Here is a 7,937-nt window from a genome sequence, read left to right on the forward strand (position 1 = left end):
CTTTTTTAGTGTATCTTTAGTTTAGCTTTTGTGATACGGTGTGCAAAAAGGTGTATAAATTACATACTGCATCCCACGGCTCTTTAGTCAACGTCCAGATTAGGGAAAACACATAATCACAACAGCCTAACTTATTTTTGATTTTTCTATAATTAGCATTATGTTCTGCAAAAACGCTTTTGGTCTACCCTACTGATCATCTGCCGCCCAGGCTTCTGAACTCCAAGCTTCTCCATTCAAGCTGCTTCTCTACTTGTATGTCCTTGGGTCACTGTCAAACTCAGCTTGGCGTCTTACCTCCAAGTCTGATAGACAGGCCTTCCCTGGCCACCCTACAGCACCCTCTATCACATGATTCCATTTCATTGGCTCACATAGGCTCCTGCAGTTATTTTGTTGATTTATTCCTCTAAGCTGTCCTTCTACCCCTGGAGTGTAAGCTCCAGGAGAGCAGGGTTCTTGTTTCTTTTATTTCTGGTTGTTTCTGGCAAGGTACCTGCCGAGAGTAATGATGAAGAAGCTAATGAATACTCGTGCCCCCGAAATGAACTCATCTCTCCATTCTTCCCCTTCCAAACCTGCCCTGCCTCGTGTATTTCCTGTCCTTGCCATGATCCCGCCATCAGCACAGCCACCAACACCAGAAACTTTCCTGTTACCTTGGACTCCCCACTGTCTGTTTCTCTCAGCAGCCCATCATTCACCTGGCACTTCTGTCTCCTGAAATTCTCCCAAAGCCATCTACTTCTCTGTGTTCCTTCCATTACTGCCGTTGAAAGTTTTCATGCCTCTCATCTACTTTGTAATAAAAAATCTGCTCCTTTACCTAGTCTGTTATTCCCTACTTCCATCCGCCTCCAGAGGCACAAGGTACAAAATATACCAACCCTTTGTTTTCGCTCTCCAGAGTGGCTAAAAGCAGTACCTTGACCAGACCAAGTTGCTAGATGTCCAGTGTGTAAACACAAAGAGAGCTTAAGCAGAAGGGAAATTGTGTGCAAACATAGGAGCTAGGTATTTGATTGCTGGGACTCTTTAAAAACAGCTCTTAGGAGCAGTCATCCAAAACACAAATGCAGTGAACACTCCATATTAAAACCATTACTTCTAGGCTTAGAGAGGGGGAAAGTCATATGGGAAAAAAGAGGAAAGGAAAGAAATAAGGCAAACAGGAAGGAAAAAAGTTGAGTTTCTTTGTGTTTCCTGGATCTCCCGGATCCCTTGCTTTATTTAGCTGCTTGTGAAGTCAGCATTGGTCTTAGCTGAAGATGATTTATGAGGCATGACTAGAAGGAAGGAGAAAGTAATTCAACCTTGTTACCCAGGAGGGAACCTCACCCATCGAGGCAGGATTCTAACCCGAGGGGATGCCATCCTTGAGACACAGCCCTCCACGTTGGCTTCTCTCACAGGAGAGTCTGAGGCTGGGACCCAGGCTTCTAACACCAGGGCTAGGTGCCAGCCTCTTGCTTTGTTTGTTTGTTGGGGGTTCCACGTGGGGCTTGATCTCATGGCTCTGAAATCAAGAGTGTCATGCTCTACCAACTGAGCCAGCCAGGTGCCGCCAGTCTATTTATTTATTTTGAGAAAGAGAGAGAATGTGCATATGGAAGTGAGTAAGGGGCAAAGAGAGGATCCCAAGCAGGCTCCACACTGTCAGCACAGAGCCCGATGCGGGGCTCAAACCCACGAACTGAGAGATCATGACCAGAGTGCAAGTTGGACACTTGACTGACTGAGCCACCTGGGCACCCTGAGGCTCTTGCTTTCTTTTGCTAAGCTGGTCTAGGCTGTGCTGGACTCATGAACGGGCTGCCCCGCCTCCTTGTTCGTAGTAAGGCTGCCTTCCTGTTAGAGTTTTTCCAAGGTCTTTCACATATATTATCTTGTTGGATACTCACAATGTTTGGCAACCCTGTTGTTTTTGTTCCCTTTTTATGGATAAGCAGAACAAATTTGCCCAAGGTCGCACGGCTAGTTAGCAGCTGATGCAATGATCAGGCATGCCTCTGTGCCTTGGAACATGCTGTTGCCTAGGACGCCCCTTCCTCTGCTGGCCTGACGCCTTCTGGACCTCCTCTGAGACCAGCTCAAAAATCAGCTTTTATGTGAGGCCGCCCTCGTTCACTGGGGAATCGAGCGCTCTCCCCTGTTGCCTATGACTCAGCAAAGGGATCGTGGCTGTGGCTACCAGGTTACCCCGCTGTGTCTTATTGCAATGCATGCCACCAACGTTCACTCCCTGCCTGGCATCTGGGTTGGTGGGAGAGAAGGCTGGGACAGTATTTTCAGAAGGAAGTCTGGACATTTTGTCAAAATGTTGAGACGTGCACGTCCTTTGCCACATTGAGGAAGCTATTTCATTCATTCATTTATTCAACACCTGTTAATCAAGCATTTACTCAATCGCTTCTTGGCCTTTTGGCTAAGATCAAGTGTAATCAAGCATTTACTCTGTTTCAGGTAGCATTCCGGGCTCTGGGGGCACACCGGAGATTATGGATAAAAATCCTTGTCAAAACAGGAGCACTCAGACCCAGCATTACATCCAAAGGATTATGCATCAAACCAAACGAGATATGTCCCAGGAATGAAAAGTTGGTTAACATCTGGAAGTCAGTCAATATAATTCAGCATGGGAACAGACTAAAAGAGAAAAACCTCTGATCATGTCAGTAGATGCAGACAAAGCAGTTGACAAAACCGAATACCCAGTCCTGAAAACAGCCCTCAGCAAACTGGGAACAGGAAGGATTTCCTCTCCCTAAATGAGGGCGTCCACAGCTAGTCTACACCTGACATCGTATTGGGGTAAGATTGCTCACCTGTCTCCCTAAGATCAGCGACAAGAAAAGACATGTACCCTGACCACTTACTCAGTGTAGTACTAGAGGTCCCAGCCGGTGCAATAAGGCAAGAAAAATAAATAAAAGATATAAAGATCAGAAAGGAAGAAGTAAAACTGTCTTTAGTCACAGAAGGTATAACAGTTTACTCGCGAGTCTTAATGAATCTGTATAACAAGACCTAGAACTAGTTAGTGAATTTAGTAAGATCTTAAGAGACAAGGTTAATATATGAGGAAGAAATAACATTTGCCGGCTGCAAGCAGTTTGAATATGAAATTTTTTAGTATTTATTTATTTTTGAAGGAGGGACAAAGCATGAGTGGGGGAAAGACAGAGAGAGACACACACACACAGGATCTGAAGCAGGTGCCAGGCTCCGAGCTGGCAGCACAGAGCCAGATGCGGGGCTTGAAATCACGAGCTGTGAAATCATGACCTGAGCTGAGTCGGACACCTAACCAACTGAGCCACTGGGGCACCCCCTAAAAAACTCTATTTATGACAGCATTTGAACAACAGCAACCATAAAATGAAGCCAGACATAAAGGAATATGTGATTCCATTTATATGAAAATCTAGAAAAGGCAAAACTAATGTACAGGGACAAGACATCAGTGGACGCCTAGGGCTGGGGCTAGGAAGGGGGCTGACTGCAAAGGGGGTAGAAGAAATTCTTACGATGATGAAAATGCTCTCTAGCCTGATCGAGGTATACATATTCATCAAACTTCAGGAAAATGTGTGCATTCCATTGTATGTAAATTCTATCTCAAGAAAGTTGATTGGAAAGGAAAAAAGCCAAGCAGACTACAGGTATAAGTGTATGTACAACAGATCAAGTTTAGGGATGAGGAAGGGCGCAGACAGTTCTACAGGGAGATCCACTGAGGCATGACTCCATCCAAGCCACCACTCCCAGACTCGGTAGGTGGGGAAGGGAGAGGTTTGTTAGCGGTTTCTTTGCAGCTTTAAACTTTGAAGGGCCTGAGGCTTCCTGCTGACCTGATGCTGGTTTGTTCTTGCTTTCTTCCTTAGATTGTTAGCTGTCAAACCTCTAATTGCTTTTTTAATCCTGTTTTTCTGCAAAGCTGATGGCTACTGGGAAAACACCTCCCACGGCACCCCCACAGGCTATGATTTCAGATGTTTGAAGGGAGTTGAAAGGAGCATTTTGGTTCCTCATTGAACCTAAGGTTGGAACAGGGCTGTTTTCTCTCTCCCGAGAGGCCTCACCTAGAACGAGCTGATGTTCAAGGCCTTTGTCTTCCCAAGGGCTGGTGGGTAACCGGTGCAGGGGGTATGGTTGGGGGGCAAAGGACAAAGGCCCAACGGGCTACTGCTCTCCTTCCTTTTGTTTCTCCTTAAGAAATCCAGCCTGAGCCAAGTTTCCGCCAAAGTCCTAATGAGGCTCCGGGAGCCCAGCCTTCTTGCTAATAAAAGGCCTGTGTTGTTCCTGCTCCGCACTAAGCCACTGCCAGCAAGTTGCCCTCTTCAGGTCCCCAGGCTGGAACCTGTTTGTCCAAGCCCTTTGTGAGCCCATGATCCCTGCCCCCATGCTCCCCTGTTCCTTTCTTAGAAGGAATGCACTGTAGGGGAGGGAAAATAAATTTACTTCTACCCTTCTTGGCTGAGACCCCCCATAATAAAAGAGAGAGTAACAGGAGAAAAACAATTTAATTTCATATGTCTGGGGCCCCATAGATATTAGACCCCAAGAAGTGACCGAAGCAGATAAGTTTTCTACCTTTTTTATTTTTTTTTAATTAAAAAATTTTTTTTAATCTTTATTTTTTTTATTTTTTTAATGTTTTATTTATTTTTGATACAGAGAGAGACAGAGAATGAGAGGGGGAGGGGCAGAGAGAGAAGACACAGAACTGGAAGCAGGCTCCAGGCTCTGAGCTAGCTGTCAGCACAGAGCCTGACGTGGGGCTCGAACCCACGAATGTGAGATCTGACCTGAGACGAAGTCGAAGGCTTAACCGACTGAGCCACCCAGGCGTCCCCTACCTTTTTTAAAGGAAAACAATAAAATTTTTGAAGAATTGACAAGACAAAGAAGTTAGGGCTTTTTTGGAAATTGGAAAGGAAGTAACAAGGTTTGTTTATCTGGCCTTCTGAGCCAGAAATCCGTAACTCTGGTGATGTCTTTCTTTCTCCTGGTCCAGGGAGGGTGCCTTTCACATGTGAGGTCGTTTCCTGCTTTCAGGGGGGACAGAGGAGGGTCAGAGTGTCCTTTATGCACTGGGTGCTTCTTAAATAACTTCAATTCTAAATAATCAATATGCCAAAGTGGCACATCTCAGGGCGACCTGCCCTGAACCCCAATGAGCATCTTTGGCATAAGGTCAACTCCAGTGTATTTTGAATAACGCTTGGGGGCGCCTGGAGGGCTCAGTCAGTTAAGCCTCTGACTTCAGCTCAGGTCATGATCTCATGATCTGTGAGTTTGAGCCCCGCTTTGGGCTCTGGGCTGACAGTTTGGAGCCTGGAGCCTGCTTCAGATTCGATGTCTCTGTCTGTCTCTCTCTGCCCCACCCCTGTTCATGCTTTGTCTCTCTCTGTCTCAAACATAAATAAACATTAAAAAAAATACTGCTTGGAACTTGGTGGAGACTGGCTAGAGTAACCCTGGCACTTGGAACCGAACCGGCCAGGCAGGCACTGTCCTACCCTCCTCCCATGCTTCCTTCTGTTCCAGCCTCTGAGCAAAGAGCATAGAGCTCTGTTGCCCAACTAGCAGGTCACGTCATCCCTCCATGCCACAGCTTCCCCACCTGTATGCTGAGGCTGGTCACCGTCCATACTGCAGAGTGGAGATGAAGCACGGTGATTCCGCTAACACCATTCTCCCTCCTGCTAGGACTCTTTAAGTTGGAGCTGTGACCGTATCCCCATTTCCTATGTCACAGAGACGTCAAATGGTAGTCCTTGCCACTGAGCGGCAGAGCTGGGATCTGAACAGAGGAAGTGCCATGGCGGAGGGCATGTGCTTAACCACCCAGTGGCGCAGTCCCAGGGGGGACTGTGAGCAGGGCTGAGTACTGAGCGCACAGACGCTGTTACTGGGATTCTTACTCGTACCTACTTGCAGCCACTGAAATGCACAAGGAGTCTTGTTTCAGAGTGGGCTGGAGAGAAAGAGGTTAAGGAGCTGTGTGATCCTAAAAGAAGAGAGCTGTCATTTATTGAGCACCGGCTGTATACCAGCCTTGTGTGGAGGATGCCGTCAACACAGAACCCCTTCTCCCAAACCACTGGAGCTGTTCTGACATCAACTAAGTCAGATGACGCATAGACCTTACTTACACTAAATGACACCCCCAGAGCACCACGCCCTAATCAAGCTCCTAACAGTTACGGACAGTTCTTCTTCCTGGGATTTAACAACAGTGGGTAAATAGCCTCAAGGTCAGGCAAGGTCAGGGTTATCCATAAAATGAGGTGGAACCCCATCAGCTGCCCAGGGAGTTAGCCTTCAGGTCTTTTTGGATGTTGGAGTGTGCCTGAGGGACTGAGCGGGGCTGTTCCCGTTTCATCCTCAGGCAACCCTGGGGGGCAGAGCATCTGCCAGGCCGCGGGGCCAGGGCTATCTCCCCTAACCCTCCTGAGAAGCCATGCTCCTGCTCCTTTTATTATGCCCCTTTCCCAAAAAGCAGACCGAGCTTAGGAGAGGCTGAGCAAGCTGCCCCTGCCTGCAGAATGGGGGCATTTCCCCACCAGGCTGAGGCTACTTCCCCAGTAGGCTGAGCACCCTAGAGTCAGGCCTTGTGGGTTCAAGTCCCAGGACCTCGGGCAAGTCAGCGTCTCTGAGCATCTGTTTCCCCAACTGCAAAAGGAGATGATACTAACTGCACCTGCCTGACGTCAGGGGGCTGTGCCTCAGTCGGAGGAACCGCAGGAAGCACACCCCTTGTTACAGGCTGGCTTCTAGCCCCCCCAGCCCCTCCGGGTGGGGGTCAAGCCACATTAGTAGTGGGAGGTGGCTGGCAGTTGGAAAGGCTTGATAGGGCAGGGGTCTTTGAGGACCCTTGGCACAGGGAGTGGGGTCTGGGTTCTTGTCCCCAGAGTGTGGCCCTCAACTGGGGAGATGCCCGCTGCTCTTCTCAGCCTGGCAGTGCTGAGTCCTGAAGGTCATGTGCATGTGGCCACCGCAGGGGGAGAAGCAACGCTGACCTGACGGCAGCTTCCGGCCCCTGGGGAGTGGGGGGTGGGGCAGAGCAAGAGAGAGAAGTGGGGTAGACACCACCCATTCATTCGTCCCGTGCCAAACACTGCTTTGTCCCCCACTCTGCTGTGCATCTGTGCGCGGCATGGGACATCCGTGATGGTGAATGTCACACGGTCCTGCCACCTGGAGCTTCAGTCTCAGAGAAGAAAATCCCAAGTCAGGAAGAGTTCTTTTCCCCCCGAGGTGGCTTCCCCTCAGTGGCAGCCTGCCAGAGTTTTGAGAGGCGCCAGCTCTCTCTGGCTTCCTGGAAGGCCACACGGGGGTCAGTAGGCAAAGGACACAGAATGTGGCCAGGCATCCTGACTGCTCGGGGTCCCGAGAACCTGGGTCCCGGAACCGTCGGTGAAGCAGAACAGACTTGGATGAGTCACTTTTCTTTTTTGTTTGTTTTATTTATTTATTTATTTAGAGAGGGAGAGAGTGCGCAACAAAGAGCAGGAGCGGGGGAAGGGCAGAGAGAGAGAGGGCAGTGGGGAGCCTGATGTAGGACCCGAACCCACGAACTGTGAGATCATAACAAGAGCCGAAATCAAGAGCCGGCTGCCCCACAGACTGAGCCACCCAGGCGCCCCGGATGGGTCCTTTTTCAATGGGCTTTTTTTTCTGAGTCTGCGCGCTCAGGGAGGCAGAAGGAGGGCATCCTTTAGAAGGCGGGAAGGGCAGTGTGCCAACAAGCCCTGGGGGTTTGAAGAATTCATTAGCTCCTGGAAACGATCCCAAGCTCACCGTGCTCCCTGGGGAGCTGGCTTCGGTTGCCTGATGCTGTTGCCCTGGCCCAGGTCAGGGGAGGAGCGTGGATCTGCAAAAGGGACCCAGAATCCTTGCTAACATTTATAGAGCACCGATTCTTGTATTAA

Source organism: Suricata suricatta, chromosome 8 (genome assembly GCF_006229205.1).
Source record: "Suricata suricatta isolate VVHF042 chromosome 8, meerkat_22Aug2017_6uvM2_HiC, whole genome shotgun sequence".
NCBI classification, from domain to species: domain Eukaryota; kingdom Metazoa; phylum Chordata; class Mammalia; order Carnivora; family Herpestidae; genus Suricata; species Suricata suricatta.